The 19,954-nt window shown below is 34.7% G+C and overlaps 1 long non-coding RNA gene across 2 annotated transcripts; it reads right to left on the bottom strand.

Annotated features, from left to right (window-relative positions):
• Nucleotides 1-4,687: 4,687 nt before the first annotated feature.
• On the bottom strand, nucleotides 4,688-8,212 carry LOC110942350. 2 transcript variants are annotated; one of them, XR_004893688.1, is made up of 5 exons: nucleotides 8,043-8,212; nucleotides 7,098-7,397; nucleotides 6,682-6,985; nucleotides 5,676-6,142; nucleotides 4,688-4,996 (listed from the first exon to the last, which is right to left on the bottom strand). It is a non-coding gene; the product is annotated as an uncharacterized LOC110942350 (long non-coding RNA). The 2 variants fall into 2 exon arrangements; XR_002594771.1 differs by having other exon boundaries at nucleotides 7,098-7,211.
• Between the last annotated feature and the right edge of the window lie 11,742 nt (nucleotides 8,213-19,954).

The following is a 19,954-nucleotide window of genomic DNA, read 5'->3' as shown; positions in this document are numbered from 1 at the left end:
ATACAACGGTTATATTCTTTTCCCATTCTATTAATAGGTGGCAAATTTTGAAAGACAATGTTAAAGGATTAACTCTTAAATCATTGTCTACGACTCGTTGGGAAAGTCGTATAGATAGTATTAAGCCTATAAGAACTCAACTTGGAGATGTAAGAAAGGCTTTGCGAGAAGTTAGGGGGACGGATAGAGATGCTAGAATCATAAGTGAAGCTAAATCATTAGAAGAGTATGAACTTGGTGATTTTGAATTTTTGGCACAAATTGTCATTTGGTTTGAATTATTATCAAAGGTGAATGTGGTGAGCAAACGGTTGCAAGCAAAAGATGTTGTCCATGATGTTGCTATTGATGAAGTAGACAAATTAATTAAATTCTTTAAGAATTATAGAGAAGTGGGGTTCTCTAAGGCACTTGATGAAGCTAGAGAAATTGCAAATGAAATAGGTGTAAATGCGGAATTTCGTCAAAAACGTGTGATATATAGGAAAAAACAATTTGATGAATCGTCAAGTGTAAAAGAAGTAACATTTTCACCCGAGGAGGATTTTAGAGTAAATTATTTTTTAAGTATTGTTGATCAAGCTATTTTTTCACTTGAAACAAGATTTGAACAATACCAAAAATTCGAAAAAATATTTGGGTTTTTGTTTCCTAAAAAGTTGAAGACTCTTGATGAAGCCAAGCTTAAGGAGTGTTGTTATCGCCTTGAAGATGCATTGAAGTATGAAGGAGAATCGGATATTGATGCTAAAGAATTGTATACGGAGTTGAAGTTGATTACTACATTTTTACCGAGACACATTGACAACCCTTTTGACGTTTTAGACTATATCTTCCAACGCAGTACTACTTATCCTTATGCTATAAATGCATATAAAGTGTTGTTGACAATTCCGGTAACCGTTGCATCAGCGGAAAGAAGTTTCTCAAAGTTGAAGTTGTTGAAGACCTATTTACGTTCTACAATGTCACAAGAAAGGCTAAACGGGTTGGCAACAATATCTATTGAAAGTGAAATATTAGATACTATGGATTACTAGGAGTTAATCGAGAGCTTTGCTTCAAAAAACGCTAGGAGAACCACATTGTTTGCTTAGCAAGTAAGTTCGATACTTTGATCATTTTTGCTATACTATTTTTGTTAATTTGTTTTCTCTATTTCATAACAATTATTGTAGTATTATGAATTTTTAGTTATATAATTGAATGATTGATGAGTTTATGTTATATGAAGATTTGCGAATAAGGCCCAAATTTTTTATCTCGAACAGGGCCAAAAATTTTTTTGGGATTTTCGGAGACGGCCCTGATCCATACAAATCTTCGAGCTTCATATTACGCGAAACTAAAACCACTAATACGATTTTGGCATTGTTATAAGATTAGGTATAGTGGTTTAACTAAAAAAGGAAAAAGTGACTGTCGCGTCACTACCAGAGAAGCTACCACTCAATTTCTCCCTCAAAAGGGCTCAAAAGGGTGTGATGGTTACATTTAAATAAACTATAAAATTAAAAATTAAGTGTCTTTGTGTGTGCACACGCATGATTGGTGGTTGTGGGTGGTGGTGATGAAGGTATGTATGTATGTATGTATGTATGTATGTATGTATGTATGTATGTATGTATGTATGTATGTATGTATGTATGCATGCATGCATGCATGCATGCATGCATGCATGCATGCATGCATGCATGCATGCATGCATGCATGCATGCATGCATGCATGCATGCATGCATGCATGCATGTATGTATGTATGTATGTATGTATGTATGTATGTATGTATGTATGTATGTATGTATGTATGTATGTATGTATGTATGTATGTATGTATGTATGTATGTATGTATGTATGTATGTATGTATGTATGTATGTATGTATGTATGTATGTATGTATGTATGTATGTATGATTAGGTTCAAGAGTGAACACTAGTGTAGTATGTATGTATGTATGTGTGTGTGTGTGTGTGGGTGCGTGCGTGCGTCCGTGCGTGCAAGCATGTACGTATGCAAGAAGTAGGATTTATCATACTTGAAAGAATTGGATTATAAGATATGTATGTGTGTTATTGAACCATATGTGTTCTAATGAGTGAGACTTGTATGTAAGTATGAATGGTGTAATTATACATGGATACTAACGATGCTAACCGAGTTGCCTTTGAGAATGAAATGGAATGCAGGTACAATATTGTTGACTCATTGATGGTTAAATACCGAGATGAAATTCTTGAAATTAGAAAGAATACCAAATGGAATGTATACGAGGATAGAACGTAATGTGATCCTAATATTATGAATCTTATATCATATATAATGTCACTAAGTACTAATGATGTGAAAGCATGTGGTGAATGCAGATAGTACGGAATCACAGATCATATTCACGAGATGCGTAATCGGTCGAAGATCGAATCATAAGAAAGATTGTACGGGAATATGTGATTATGAAACTTAGTACACATAAGTTATGTTTTATTTCTTAATAAGTTATGTTTTATTTCTATAAGGTTTGTTAAACCAATCATGCTATAAAACTAATATTCTTTGTATGTAATGCTTGTTTTTGATATACAATTTGAACTTAAATGAATAATCCTTGGGCGTAAAGCTATAAAACTAGTATATCAAAGTGTTGGCTACAATGAATCATCAAGATATATACAAACACAGGCTCTTATGTTTAAACAAGTGCTACACGTACTAAAACACAAAACATTCGTTAGAACTTGTAAAAAGGTACCGTTAATAGAACACCACATCTTTTCCACGGTCCACACATATCCATCATATAAGCAAGTACATAAAGTTTTCAAATAGCCATCTCATCGTCTTAAAGAAAGCATGCATATGGTCATATAAGCCACGGTAAATCCAGCTCATCAAAAGTTTCGAATGCCAGAATACATTTGTTAGCTTTCTCATTGATTAACTATGAGTATGTTAATATAATGACGTTAAGTAAGTTGCTTTTTGTATGTTATATATATATATAACTTGATAACTGGTGTAATATGTTGGAATATAGTAACGACTAGTTGAATTCATTGTTTTAAGTTTTTAAATGTATAAGATTTTTTATTTGATTTTTATGTAGGGATTCTTGAAAATAATGTTGATTTCAGCATCAAATAAAAAATGGTTATTGGATTTTCATAATCCAAACTTTGACCAATTAGCCGGCAATTATTCCAACTTAAAAAATTCCTCTTGTCAGTCTCAACTTTCAAGCTATTTTCCTCCACCAAGCCTTTACTAACTGCTTATAACCCAGTTAGTGTTTTGCATACGTGGCAGCTTATATAGCACACAACATGGTTAAATGGTTACGTGGAAGCTTACGTGGCATCATCATCACCACCACCGCTTGCCACCACCATCACCACCACACACCATCATTATCACCCATACGTCGTAGTAAGTTGCAGGTCGCCGGAACAAGTTGTAAGGTGTGTGGTGGTGCTAGTAGTGGCAGACGGTGGTTGTGAGTGGTGGTGATGAAGGTAGTGATGGTGATGGGCCACGTAAGCTTACATATCAGCATTTAACTAGGTTGTGTGCCGCATAAGCTGCCACGTATGCAAAACACTAACTGGGTTATAACCCAGTTAGTAAGGGCTTGGTGGAGGAAAATAACTTGAAAGTTGGGACCCACAGGGGGAATTTTTTAAGTTGGAATTATTGCCGACCAATTGATCAAAGTTTGGATTATTAAAAATCCAATAACCCAATAAAAAAGGTATTGTTTATGACTATTGAAAAAAAAACCGAATGTGCATGTAGATACCGTTTTGGTCATATTAATTACAACTATATTTTTTTGCTTTCTCTTTTGCTTATTATAACGTGTGCTGGCATCCTAATAAACTGAACCAAACCGGAAAAAACTCCCACCAAGATAAGGTGTTTTCATTCGACGATATAAATTTGATTTGCTATATGTTTTGGCGTAAATTTAGTTTGGAAACGAGTCGGGTCGATTATAGTTTATACCTTATCACGTCGCTTACGACGCCACCACACGTGTTTATTTTATGTGTGTTATGAGGTCGTCTACGTTTTGACGTAAATTTTGTTTGGAAATGAGTCGGGTTGATTGTAGTTTATAATTTATGACGTCGCCGTAACACGCAGCGGGTGAAAAACCTAGTTCAAGCTTAAACCCAAAAGGTTTTTGGCCATGTTATAACACTAAGCATGAAATGGCAACCAAGTTTTTTTAGGATAGAAAAGACGAAAGAAAATAAAACGATGTTGGTAATTCTTGACGATGTCGACTTATTATAGTATGGCTTTAATGGTTTCATGCCTAAGATTAATATAATTGTATTAATCTTCAGTTGTTTAAAAATTTTAAGTAATGGTAACCAACTTACAAAAAAAATCAATTTATGGTAGGTTTATATGTTGGGGTTGAGGTGAGAGAAGCATTTGATGCTTGCATATTGGATAAACTAATTAAGCTCGTAAGCAAAACCAAAATTTCGAACCAAAGTTGGTTAGTACTCAATTAGCCCTACATTATCCACTTCAATGTCACTTTTGAAGTCCATTTTGGCAATTCAAGATTAATATAATTGTATTTGTAAGTCAAGGATTATTAGTTTTAGTTTTTTTTTTTTTTTTTTTTTTTGAAGGTAAACTTCGTTAAAACGGCACAAGTAAAGATTGTGCATTGTTGAATTTCACTAGAATCACATCATATCTTGAATTCAATTTTAACGAATAACCCATATATCCAAAATCTCAGCCCACATCACTCATTGTTTAAAAAAAAAAAAAAAAAACGAATAACCCATATATCCAAAATCCCAGCCCACATCACTCATTGTTTTAACAAAAAAATAACACTATATCCATCCTTCTACAGCAGAGTTAGAGGTGCACAAAACTAAGGTAGATAGTACTTCTGTCTTCCAAGACTTTATTTAAACGGTCTTACCTTTGGCTCTGATCAACTTCAGCAAAATGATTCCTCCTCAGACTCCAACCCTACAAATAAATTATGCCATATCAGTAGTGTTCACCGGTTGGTTTATTCGGTTTAGGATTTTATTCAATCAGAACCAAAACCGAATTAAGAAATTAACTGGTATTTTGACCCGCCGCGCGTCGTCGAACCTTAAAGTGACTCAAATGTATACCGTCGAATATTTGACCCGACTCGTTTCCAAACAAAATTTACACCAACTGAAAACACACATAAAAATAAGCACGAAGACGTATTATATTTGATCTAATTCGTCACTGAGAAAAACTTACGTCCAAACGTAAACCGACTTGGATTTATACCGAAACATCCTCAAAAACAAGCAAGTATGAAAATAGTGTTCTTTTTAAGTTAAAAAATGGTATCGGTCGTTATAGGGGCGTCAAATGTAAAGTAGCTCGAATTTATACCGCCGCCTAGTGAAAACGTCTTATATTTGACCCAACCGATTCCGAGCAAAATTTACGTCAAAACACAGACCAACTAAAAACGCATATAAAAATAACCACAAAAACGTCTTATTTGACCTGACTCGTTTTCGAAAAAAATTTACGCCGAAATGTAAACCAACTTGGATTTATACCGCAACGTACTTAAAAATAGGCACGTAAGAAAATAAAGTTTTTTAAGTTTTCCAAGTGTTGCGGCATCGTCAAAACGTAAAGTAACCCGAATCTATACCGTCTGCACATCAGGCGGTGTTGCCAGGAGCAGTATTTGCAGCACCAGCCGCTCTTTTCCTCCCAAGGATAGCTGCTACGCACGACAGAAGTCTATCTACCAACGTACAAGCCAAGAGGATGATAAAACCTCCGGCAAAAGTCAAGTCCCTGCTGAGTTTGACTGTATCAGCAGGGAAGAAGTTGGCAATGACCGCCAAAACGCATGACATGACGCTGAAATCATAAAAAACGAGTGATGTGAATCTGATGAAACAATATCGAGATGGATCTTCTGGGACTTTCAGGTAGACCCACACAAGATACGCGCCGGTGCCCACCGAAAACGCCGCCATAACGATAGAGAGCGGCACCACATTATACGTATGATGGTGTGGCCGAATCGCTAACACCCGAACTACGAGACATACGGTCACGATCAAGATGATTGCAACTTGGTTCACCATGCGTATAAAGCTTTTCAAATGCCTGTTCAAAAATGTTATCAAACAAGCTATAAAGAAAAAAAAAAGAAAAACGATATGAAAATCATTCAGGAATTTCATCAAACAGTTTACAAGCGATTTTTAAAACAATAAATAATACAACATTCATTCGGGAATTTCATCAAACAGTTTACAAGCAAGTTTTAAAACAAAAAAATAATACAACATTCATTCAGGAATTTCATCAAACAGTTTACAAGCGATTTTTAAAACAAAAAATAATACAACATTCATTCATTCGGGAATTTCATCAAACAGTTTACAAGCAAGTCTTAAAACAAAAAAATAATACAACATTCATTCAGGAATTTCATCAAACAGTTTACAAGCAAGTTTTAAAACAGAAAACATTCATTCAGGAATTTCATCAAACAGTTTACAAGCAATTTTTAAAACAAAAAATAATACAACATTCATTCGGGAATTTCATCAAACACGTTCGTTTAACATAGAAATTGATCACCACAACAACTTTAAGCAAAAAAAAAAAAAAGGAGGATATAACCTGAATTGATTAGTTACCTTGGTGTAGGTTGATTCGCATGAAGAAGAAGAAGAAGACCGTGAAGTTTCAGGGTGGGGATCGGGAGACATTCCAGTGAGTCCACTAATCATTTTCAAATATAACAACAATCAAAATCCCCGTGGTGCATCGCCATACTCGACTTGGTTCTGGAATTGGAGTTCGCCACCTGGCGTACGTTCTTCTTTCAATCGTTTAACCTCAACAACAACAAGTGAGCCGTCTGCCAAACGGCCCTTGTATCCACCTCTACCTAATATGTTTTTAGTGCTAAAAGTGTCGGGTTGAGATCTTCTTCTGCAGCTGCACACACATGTTTAAGTTAGAAAAACTAAAAAAAAAAAAAAAAACAAGTAATCAGTGATATTCTTGGAACACTAAGATCATAATAATAATTTGTTAGTAAACCTCTGACCTGATGGGCGTAAACAGTGAAAATGAGCCATTGTCGGAGAGATGATTATTTGATGGATCCCAGCTTTCAAGAACACCATCTAAATTCGTCCTCAAAGCTATGCAAAGCATCACCCTTTGATACCAGTGATCAGATATTTAAATATAATAAAACTTGTTATGATTATGTTGGGCATAAATAATCAGACAGAGGATTAGATAACAAGTTTTTTACTTTTACACGAACAAATTTTCTTAACGAGTTTGTTCGTCTCTTCCAACATTAATTAATATTCTAAACGAACACAAAGCCAAGCACAACCTGACACCAATTAAAAGTAAACAACAATATTCAAATTCAAATTAAAGACTAAACGTAAATTAAATGAACGAATGGGGCATCAGTCCATGTTCGTCTTCTTCGCTCGTTTAACTAACACGACCCGTTTAAGATAACAGGTTTGGGTCAACTAACACGACCCGTTTAAGATAACGGGTCGGGTTCGGGTTGACCCAACAATTTGCTTATAAATCGTCAATTTGTATGACTCGTTTAAAAATACGGTCGGGCTAGGGTTGAAATCTTTGACCCGAATAATAGTAGTACGGGTCGGGTTTGGATTGAACATTTCCACCATTCAATTCATTCTGTTGGATGATGATGATGATATTATGCTAAGAATTGCTTGACGGTAAAAACCAAGAATAAAGATTTCAACTTTAAACACAAACGAATTGAGATCGCAATGAATTTAAACTATCAGAACTCAAAAACCCATACTGGATTTTTCAATTAATCCAAACATTATAATAAAGATTTCAACTTTAAACACAAACGAATCGGGATCTGATTGATCCAAAACTTAGGATGTTAAACAATCAGAAGAACTCAATGATCCAAAAGTAAAAGAAAAAACATAATTAATTAATTAATTAATAAATAAACACGTCAAGATTTCAAACTTACCTTTATCTGATTGGTTTTCCATTTTGCTGGAGAAGATCTCAACCGGAAGTAACAGATTTGAGTGGTGGTAGCAGCGAATAGCGATTTTGATTGATTGATTCATTGATTTTTTTTCTTTTGTGTGTAAGACGGCGGCCGCCCGGAGTTGAGTTGAGTACTTGAGTTTCGATGATTCTTTTGCTTATTTTATTTTGAGTTAATAATTACTCTTTTGTTTTCGTCGTTTCCATTCGGTTCCTCAAAGATCATTATTTCAGTCCATTAGTTTGAAAATTACGATTTCATTCCTTGTGGTTTTACTTTCGTAACCATTTCAGTTCATCTTGTAACCATTTCAGTCCCTGTACTAACAGAATAAATGGTTACGAAAGTGAAACCAAAGGGACCTAAATGGTTACGAAAGTGAAACCACAAAGACTGAAATCGCAATTTTTAAACTAATAGACTGAAATAATTATTTTTCACAGTAATTAACTCTTTTATTTTAGTCCTCCTACATACTTCACATTTTCCTTTATATTTTATTGGTGGAAATCAAACCATACACGTTTATTTTTTATTACAATGCCGTGTATTACACGATTTAAATAACGAAAACTACTTGTTATTATTTTTACATTGCGTAAAAACATATATATATATTTTTTTTATAATGAGTAAAGTCTTTTTTTAGTACATGTGGTTTAATCATTTTAACTATTTGAGTCCAAAACCTAAACTTGTTTTGATTTGAGTCCCCATGATTTCTAAGCTTAACTTCTTGAGTCCAAAAGACAAACTTTGTTAGATTTTCATAGTTAGTTTTTATGAAATTACCAACATACCCTTACCACAAAAAAACAAGAACTATATATATATATATATATATATATATATATATATATATATATATATATATATATATATATATATATATATATATATATATATATATATATATGTGTGTGTGTGTGTGTGTGTGTAGAGTGTGTGTGTGTGTGTGTGACGTCAGTGTGTGAGAGGGTGAGTAGATGAGTGTGTGTTTCAAGATTTAATGGTAAGGGTATTTTGGTAATTCATAAAAAATAACTATGAAAATCTAACAAAGTTTGTCTTTTGAACTCATAAAGTTAAGATTAGAAACCACTGGGACTCAAATCAAAACAAATTTAGGTTTTGGACTCAAATAGTTAAATTGACTAATCACATGGACTCAACAAAAAAACTATACTCTTTTAAAATCCATAAGTTTATTTGCCCTTATTTTGTAACACAAATTAACTTATCTTGTCTCACGTATAATCTAAAAAACTTTTAGGCCGCTATATTAATAAATTGTTAAGCTATATTGATAAACATAAAAGCTTTTTTTAATAAAAAGATTAAACTGTTAAATCACGTAACATGGTTAAATATAAAAAATGTTTAAACTCATACTTGGATATACATTTGATTATTCTCCATAGTAAATCAAAGTTTGTTTCAAACATATTATGTTGTCTATCCTAATACTTAAAAGTCCGTAGATTTTGCATTTTTTTCGGTAATTTAATTCAAAAGTATCATTATTATTACTATTATAAATATAATAGAATTAAATTGTTTTTAGTAAGTTTTCATACAAAAATATTATTATCTTTATAAATTATAAATTATAAATATATTTGAAGTAGGAGCAGATATTAAGGTAACGATTTTAAAAGAAACAATATTGTCATTATATGATGATATTAACATGATTTAAAATATACTTTTGATTAGAAACGATTTTTAGAGATGATTTTTTAGGGATGATTTGATGTTTCAAGCATCACAATTTTAGTTGTTTTGTGTATGATGGTTGTGTATATTGGTGATTTGGAACCTCTAAAACAGTTGAAACAATTTTAGTTGTTTTTGTGTATGATGGTTGTTCATACATTTTGCTGAAGAGAGAAAACCTTTCAAGGATGGACTTTTTATATATACACATTGTAGCTCCGAGTTGCAGATTTCAGATTTTTAGGATAACGAAATTTTTCCACAAAATTTGATGAACAAGATGGGTCGATCTAGTTGTTTTACCAAAGAGAACGAGAAAGGGATGACGAGTGTAATAGATAAGCTTCACATGAACATCCATAAGTTGCCATCTACCGTACAAGCATTGATCTAGGGAAAGCGAGGAAGCATGTTAAAGCTTTTCGACATCCAAAAGATGATACAGGTATTATATTCAGGATTCCTTTGTTTGTTAAAAGTGAGAGTGTTAGGTATTAAATAGGAGAGTGACTAAACTGATTGTCTAATAGTTTAGGGTTATAAATGTAAGATGTTCATATACATAAGCGAGAGTCGATTGTTGTGGATGGATTAAAATCATTGCAAGGTATGGGACTTGTCCTACATCGGTTGTCTAGGCCACCAATATGGGGTTTAATACCACATGAGCTCTCTCATCTACCATACTAGTCTTTTGGGTTAAGTTCTCTTGTTTGGTATGTAGCATGGTAGAGAACGGATATCAAGAGAACCCACCCCAAACATTACTTTGTGTTCTTATATGAAATGTTAATATAAGGTATGAAAATCGTTAGTGGCCAATCTTTAGCACACCCGGGAGGACGACCGAATGTCACGAAGTTCTCGGTTCGTATAAAAGGCCACTTCGAGGTGTAGTTTTGCTCGTTGACGCTTTTAGTCCTTTTAACGTACAAAATTGTGCGTAATATCATTTAACGACATCAAAGCCTTACATAGCCCATATTAGGCATTCCCAAGAGTATGACCGAGCATCATGGTGCTCCGGGTTCGTTAAAAGGTCATTTAAAGGTAAGAATTATCATGTGGACACTTTTAACCCTTCGATGCACAACTTTTGAATTTTATTGCAAATTGTTTCGTTTATCCAACAAGTGGCTCTATAAGAGAATATGTAAGACCCTAATACGATCTAACTGAAAAGACGCAACGAAAAATACGTACCACAAAATTTCTTTCTTATAATATTCCGTTATACTTGAAAGTCATTTAAAAACACTTCTTTAAAAGAATTAGAACGTTTATCCGTCATTAATGTATCGGTTATAACATACAAATACAGATTACATGACCACTCAATCCGTACAATACGTATCTCTTTAACTCGATCATCGATCACTTGCCTTTCGTGATGTTAATCCAAAATTTTGTACAACCTGCACTCGCCACATACATTCGCATCATTACTACACATTATATATATATATATATATATATATAACGTAAATTCATAATTATAGAGTCTCATCATGTTCTATCCTCGTATACTTTTTGTTCCATTATCTTTCTAAATTCAAGCATTTCATCCGAGTATCTAATCTTTAGTGAATCAACAATAATGTACCTGCATTACATTTCATTCTTAAGGCACACCATTAGTAATGCAAATATTCGAGCATATTGAAGCCCTATATATATACAGGCCCATTATTTTATGAACAATAGATTTTTCTTCGTGCTTACATACATTCATATATATATATATATATACGATCCTACACACCTACATACACACATACATTCATACATACATACATACATAATTCTTACATACCACTTACACTCTCATATGATTAAACTAACTTATCTTAGTTACAAACACCCATATGAATAACTCTCATATGTATCATCCTACGCGCGTACTCCTTTCTAGTCGTGCTTACATATGGATTCCATTGTTAACATATAAGTAAATCCATGCCCGTACTTATATATAGGCCTCTAGACTTATTTCATTCCCTCATATACATCGCACATGCTCATCGCACCTTATAAACACTCTTTGGTGAGTTTGGAATATATTTCGGGACTCTTTAAAGGTTACGGAATAAGTTTCGGAAGGTATGGAACTTATCGTGGGTTAAAATAAACAAATCAGAGTTTCTGGACCAGTTTAGGGCATCGGCAACGCCTCCCCCATTCGCCAGACGTTGATTTTTGTTATTTCAGCTTATTCGACTCGTTTCCGAGTCCCGTTCCAACCCGAACTAACCCATATCGTTCCGAAACGTTCTAAAACATTCCTACATGAGTCCCAACATTCATACAAACAAAACTTCACATTAATCCCCATAATCTAACGTCCGAAAATCAATATGTTATTATGCTACCTTCGGTTTTTGATCCGTTTGCTTCTAATATACGATTTTTGTCATAGTCATCTACTTTTTGATGCATAACAATAACACTTACCTTATGTTTACATTACCTATACTTTCTTATATGATTCCCTATATTAAATCATACCAAACATCAATTATAATATACGAAGTGAATTCGGGATTCACTTACCTTATGCGTCCGTATTCGTATCCGATTCCTTGCCTCTTCTTGACCCGTTAGCCTTTCGCGCTTGAGTTCATCTCGACATGATCCCTATACTTCTTGTCATCGCAATCACATTCTTGTTAGCATACATAATTGTACATGTTAACGATTATATCGATTGCATATTTCACGTTTGACTATCACTTATCATTTGTAACAAGCACGAGACATAAATTCAACAATGAATCATTCCAAATTCTTAGTTGCATTACTTTCATTAGTTAATCATTCACTAACATGCATAGCTCAATTCATAGAAAATAAGTTGTTTTGGAATGTCCGTTTACTTTACCTACGAGCTTGCAAAAATTACAATCTTTTAATGTGACATGCCCCTCGAAGGGGTTATACTTGTGTTAAATTTTTAGAGTCTAACTCTCTACCAAAAATTTATAAAAAAATTATTTACTAAGAAGCAATTAGATTCATCACTTTCTGACTACAGCCCATGGAAAAGTTCATTTAAAAATCCTTGATTATCCGATTGACATAATTCCAGTTGGAGATTTTCACACCTCTTGAAGCTACCTACAGTAAAAATGATCATAACTCATTTCCTAAATTGAGTTATGACATTCGTAATGGGCTGCAAATTCTGCCAGGAAACGCAGCCTGAACCTTCGAGACGGAAAAATTCATAAAACGTTCAGTTTTCGTCGAAAAAATGCAATTCCAATTGGGTTTGAAAGGTTTTTCCTGGAAGTTCATCACAAACTCAACAAACATCAGTTTTTGACAAGATTTGACCAGGTTACAGCCGATTAAATTCAGCTGTAACTTTCTAGACAGATTCTGTTTTATCAACCGAACCCCACAAACGATTAAAGTATTACATCAATCAAGCATATAACACATTCTTAGAACATACTTCTACTTAATCACAATTGAACTACATTTGCACATAGATTTCATTGTGAATATATTCCTCATGGTAATTTACTATTAAGCGCATCTGAAGGGGTAAGGTCCCAAAAACCTCGCTTCGAGTACTTGAGACTGTAGGATCGTTTTCTGACCTCACGAGTCGTTCAGAGAAGTTCGTATCCGAATTAAGAGGCGGAAACTAATAATTCGGTGCTATACACGCTGTATTCACTTTAATATTGCTGTTGTATTGATTTCTTGCAAGAATACACGATCAGACAGCACTTCGGCAGAGTACCGGAACAATTACACCATTACTATGTGTTGTGGATCGCCTCTGGTATATATAGACTATCTGGGCCGCTCATACGACATGCCGTATGAGCGGTCCAACATCGAAGCCATAAAAGCGATCCAGAACATGACCTAAAAAGCGATCCAGACACAAACTGACACATAGGCGATCCTAGACTAGGTACAAATAAACGATCCCTATACAAAACACTATTCTAGGATTCCGTGTCATTTCCGATCTTCTCAATCTTTATGACTTGATGAAAGACGTAGTCAGCAGACGTAGGTGCACTAACAAACTCCCCCTCGGATGTTGACGGAGTCTTCATCAATGTCTTCATTCCAGTCTGCAATTTACACTCTTCATCAGTCGACAATCTGTCTCTGAAATATTTGTCATTTCAAGAATCCTCGTTCTCTATCTTCATTATCATCAAACTCTTCTTTCTTGAACGTTGACACGGTGTCTTCAGACCCCCCCTCTCACATAGCTGGGATCGTAGTCTGGAATTCAAACTTTCACTGGTTCTGAGATTGTTCCATCAGGTTCAAGATTGTAATCTGGCTCCATTCTCTCTCAGGATCAATACCTGTTTCAATTCCTGCACAATCTCTACCCAAATATAAGTTTCTACAAAAATTAAGCTTTTCAACAATTTAGAAACTATGTTGAACAAATACAATAATGATTTTGCATTCAAGAATATTACTGGTTCTTATCAAAACAACTTTACTCTCTACACACAAACATTCCCCAAACCAGTTCTTCAAGTTTAGCACTTTGAATTTCGAAAATCAGCATCTCAACACCAGTTGTCGAAAATATTTTTGATTTTTCAAAATTTATGCTAAAACACACTGAAAATCTTTTTGGAATTTTCTGTATGAAAGATAAATGCAGAAATGAAAATATTTACAAACAATATTTTTTGTGAGCTCGTGCAAGAGGATCATATCAGTTTTGAGACAAATCACCAACACCATTAAGCTTTAAACGTATTAAGTTCTAAACAATTTACCTAGATTGTCAGTATGTTTTGTCCACTTGAATTTTCAACACAAATTTCAATCGATTCGAGATACGATATTAATGTTTTAAAGACTTAAACTTAATTGTGTATCACTCCACTTGAATATACTCCCGTATCCAGATCCCAAATATTCAGTCTTACAGGTGAGTATACCACAGATGATATCTGTAAAGGGGTTATGTGCGAGGGCCGTGAGAGCTCAGGTCGATACTTCCGTATACGCAGAGAGATGACGGCTTCGACTTTTGGTGGGTCCCCTTTAGAGGATCTTTTGTTACAACAGCAAAGATTACCAATTTTATTGTTTAATCAGTTTGCTGAGGGTGCGCTTATATTTCAAAGCTCTTTGCAGAAAGTATTATTCGGGGACTAGGTCAGTATTTCCATACAGCAGAAGTCCCGGAATAATACCCCAGATATCACTGAGCATAAAGACCTAGTATCTCAGAATACGGGACCTTTCAAACAAGATTTCGGGGGTTACCCATATATCCAAGAATAGTTACCCACGAATCAAGCAAGTTTGATTTAGGTTTATATCTCGTTTCAATTTACTAAATGTGCGAAAATCTACTGACACATCCGCAATAAGATTGTTTATCACATTTAAACTTTACATTTCTTTAGCATGTAGTGATAGTTCACTGATGTACTATCATTTCCTCTTTATCGCAACAAAAACTCATTTTTCAATTTTATCATGTTTTTGGCTTTTTCAAATTTTCTGATGTTTTTGGATTTTCTAAACACTCTTACTCCCCCTAAAATTCAAATACATGTAAAGAAAATTGAAAACAAGCTGTACAGAACATGACAACTGATATCAAAACACTTCAATTCTCCATCCGTTTGGCTTAAACAATCAGAACTCCCCCTCACAACAAACTATTTTCCCATAATGATTTCAAAACACTTAAGTTTGTTTTAATCAGAATGGTTTTTCCGGAAAATAAGTTTAGTTGTTTTTATCTTTTGTAAAATGGGGTTCAAATCATCACTTTGTTTACCAAATTCTTGAATGATAATTAAATCAAGTCCAATTCAATGACCTTGATTTAACCACTTGTAAGATCTACACCAATCACTACCATACAACCACTTGTAAGTTTAGCAATTCAAGCTCTTCAAACCTGTTTTTCAACCAATTACCATCTTTAGGTTGAATTCTCAAGATGCCGATTCCTACTCCTCGCTTACAAACCTGGGAGTTCCGGCAAGTCCTGCAGCTTCACAAACAGATTTAGAAAGATGCCGATTCATGATCCGCAATACCATCTTGGGATCTCCGGCAAGTCAGGTTTTCATTCTTGAAAAAATATATCCACCCAAGCCTGACCTTCCTTGGGTGTAACCTCATCGTTTTCATTGTTTCTTTCAACTGACCTGTAAACCCATCCTTTGGAAGCATAAAAATCCTGAATGCTTTGGGCCTTACCACTGACCATTTTTCCAAAGATGCGTTTTACATTTCCGTTGAAAGTTTTTTCAACATCAATTTTCTTCTTGTCAGAATAAAACTGATTTGAAATATCAACTTTTCCAATTTTAGATTTGTAATTTTTTGCACTTAGTGGCGGAAAATTCACATCGTCCACTATCTGAACTTTCTTTTCAATCTTTTTCTCAACACATGGCTCCTCTGATTTTATGGAATCAGATTCATCACTAGACTTGTTACCTGAACCTTTTACAACCCATTTCTGATTTGTGGCATTGTCTATTCTTTTGGAAACACTCTTTGAACATTCTCCTTTCTCATAAGTCGAATTCTCAAAGCCTGTGAACTTCCGGGTTGACAATTCAGTCTTCTCAACAACTTTTTCTTTCATTTTTCTTGAGACTTCTTGTTTTGGTCGAAATGTCTTTGGACAATCTTTCGCAACATGACCTACAACTTTACACTGAAAACAAGATCTCTTTTCAACCTTCTTCGGGTCTTCCTTCTTCTTCATGTCCTCTTGCTTCTTAGCAAGGAATTCTTGATTCGTCTGATTTCTGAATGATTTCTCTTTTTCAGCTTCTGTTGTTTTTCCTGCAACAAACATTGTTTTTGGTTTATAAAATTTTTCATTTTTATAGTTTTTCTGTGGAGCAAAACCAAGACCTTTCTTTTTGTAATTACGATCATGGTTTGGTTTCTTTTGGAAACTATAACCACAATTGTAACCCATTTTCTTGTTAATTCTCTGTTGATCCCTTGAAGTGTATTGTTTAGGTTTTCCGTTTAGATTAAAATATTTTATTTCAGAAATATTAATTTCTGTGATTTTGAAAACCTTTTGAATCATTTCAATTCTGACACTTCTTATTGGAAAAATTTCATCTGAATATAATTTGTCAGAACCTTTCAAAGTATATGCCACTTTGACTGATTCATCATTCAAATTAGATTTCGAAAGTAAAAATTCTTTATCATAAACCCGTTTGTCCTTTTTGACTGTTTGCTTTGACGCACTGGACCCAGACTTTGACTCGGGTTTAGACTTCGGTTTTGATTCCTCATTGTCATCTGTGTCTAACACCTGATCGACCATACTTTTTATCAACTTTGACTCATGATCAGTGTCTGATGACGTATATGTGACATCAATACTTTCTGGTAAGTTATCCGACGACCCAGACTCCCATTTCAAATTGATCGCTTGATTGACTCTTTCTGAATTTGGATTTCGAGGTGAATATCCATTTTCGACTGGGGGCGGACATCTGTTATAAGATACACTCGGTTTCTTACCAGAATTCTTCAACTTTTCTTCATCTTTTGTCACGGATTTTTCTTCTTCAAATATCTTCACTTCTTCAAAAGTCTTCAAATCTTTCACAACTGGATAAATCCTGTCAACAACAAAAGTAGAACATGAGTAACTGTCTAATAATTTCTTAACTTTCTCAGTTTCTATCTTTTGTGTTGCCAACTCAAGCTCGAGATCTGCACATTTCTTTATGTTATAGTTTGCCGTATCAAGCTGTCTCAGATAAGCTATCTTCAAAGTATTCATAGCTTCAGCTTGTTCACCATCAGAATCTGTATATTTGTTGATTTCTCTGTTCATAGTATCATACGATTCTTTCAACTTGTGAATGTTGTGCAGCAATTCATTGTTCTGCTTGATCAGCGAATCACAGTTCATACACTTTTCTTGGACCATGATCGGTTCAGCATCCACTTTAACCTCAAATTCAGGAACCTCTTTGATCGTCTTGCTTGAATTTAAAAAACGAGCTCTTCTTAATTTCTCCGCTTTTGCTTCTTCCTTCAATCTCTCTTCCTCTTCAGCTTCTTCCTCGAGCTTTCTTCGTCTCTCTTCAGCAGCTTCCATGACTTTTCTGCACCTTTCTGCACATTTTAAATCATAAGCATTAGCAAAGAAAGCATGAGAAGTATTTTTGGCCACAAAGTCTTGATCTGGACAAAAATCATCCCAAGTAAATCCTTCAGCCAACTTCTCATCATTTTGTTCAGCTACACACACTTTGCTTTCTTTCGGAAGATAATTTTCCCAGGTAAAATTATCATATTTTCCCTGACTAACAACACAAGCCTTTTTATCAACTACATCTCTTCCATGAGCTGTTTGTGCCTGATGCTGCTGTGCTGGTTGAGTGATTTGATGATAAATGGCCTTCTTGTGATAATCATTGTTTCCGAAAGGATTCTGGGCACCAGTAACTTCACGGTTTTTGCATTCCCTCTTGAAATACCCCTTCTCCCTGCAACGAAAACACGTAACTTTGGATTTATCAAAACCCAAAGCTGAAACGTTTGCATCACGAAAATCATCACGGCCAGTAATTTGTTTGAACTTTTCAGCGCGTCTCATCACACTCGCCATACACCATTTAATATCCATCAATTCCATTTCTTCAGCATCAATCTGATCGTAATCCTCTTTCGTAAGCATTGGATTTCCGATCTTTCCTGCAACAAAACAACTATAAGATTCTAAAATCATCCCTAACAAAGACATTTGATTTTTAGCAATATCTTCAGTGTAGTCTTGATCATTTTCAAGACTTAACACAATGTTACACTGAAGTTTTCTACCATTCTTTGTTACAGATATGTTAGGATCGAAAGTTGAAAATCTTGTGCTGCTGCTTGATCCTTGAGATGTCTTCATTTCAGTAGAATCTTTAACACTGTAAGCAGTTTCGATCTTAGGAGAGAACTTTGTTGAATCAGTAACACCGTGTTTGTAGTATAAACTGATATCCTGCTCTCCATCGTAATTCTTCATCCTAGCGATCTTTCTCTGCTCCATCTCTTGAGCTTCTAAATGCTTGATAAAATCTCCCAAGGTCATAGCTCTAAAATCTTTTCTGTTAGATTTTAGCATCATCAGAAAAGTTCCCCATGTTTCGTGTGGAAGAGCATCTGCAAGTTTTTCAATTAATTCATCAGTACTTTTCTTAACACCTAATTTTGTCATATTTCTCACCAAATTACAGTATCGATCAATAATTTGTTTGGTGGTTTCATTTTTCAATCCCCGAAACAAATCAAATTCCTTTTTCATGAGAGACATTTTGTTTCTTAACATGTCATCACTGCCCGTAAACTTTGCTTCCAACTCTGTCCAAATAGAATATGCAGTTCCGTTATGTTGAAGCAAGATCAGAATATCTTCTTTTATTTCCTGCTGAAGTAGACTCACCATAAGTTTCTCATCTCGATATTTCTTCTTTTGTGCAGTATCCATCTCTCTAAGTGTTAGCGGAGTACCATTCTCAACATCGTCTTTTGTGGGTTTAGTATATGGTACTTCGGTGTGTTCCCATGCATCAAGATGATAAGCTTCTACCCAATTTCCGAATCGTTCCGACCACACATTGTAATCATCAATATCCATAAGTTTCGGTGGTTTTTGAGACGTTCCGGTTTCATTTTCGATCAAAGCACTTTGGGTAATTGAGGTTGGAGTAGCAAAGGCATTATAAAAATCAGTGTCCATCTTTCAAATTGTTCAAAAATTCACAATGATTTTCAAATTGTATCAATCAGTTCACAAAAGCAATCCAATGAAATGACTAGATATCCAAATAAGCGATCCAATATACAACCGTTCGAGCGATCCAAATAAGCGATCCAATAAACAACCGTTCGAGCGATCCGAATAAGCGATCCAATAAACAACCGTTCGAGCGGTTCACACCTAGTTCATTCGAGCGGTTCACAAGATGTTCAATTCGAGCGGTTCAAGCTTTGTGTTTTGGAGCGGTCCAAGCTTATGTCTGTTCGAGCGGTTCAAACTTGTCACTAAGAGCGGTCCATAACCAAAATTTCGAGCGATCCACTAAAAATAGGTTCAATGAGCGGTCCAATCATGCACTTTTGAGCGGTTCAAAGGCTTACGTCATCTTTTGAGCGATCCTGAAATAACAAATCACCTAAAATCT

This window comes from Helianthus annuus, chromosome 5 (assembly GCF_002127325.2).
Source record: "Helianthus annuus cultivar XRQ/B chromosome 5, HanXRQr2.0-SUNRISE, whole genome shotgun sequence".
Taxonomy (NCBI): domain Eukaryota; kingdom Viridiplantae; phylum Streptophyta; class Magnoliopsida; order Asterales; family Asteraceae; genus Helianthus; species Helianthus annuus.
The sequence above is the reverse complement of the archived record's forward strand: the minus strand, read 5'-3'. Positions and strand labels throughout refer to the sequence as shown.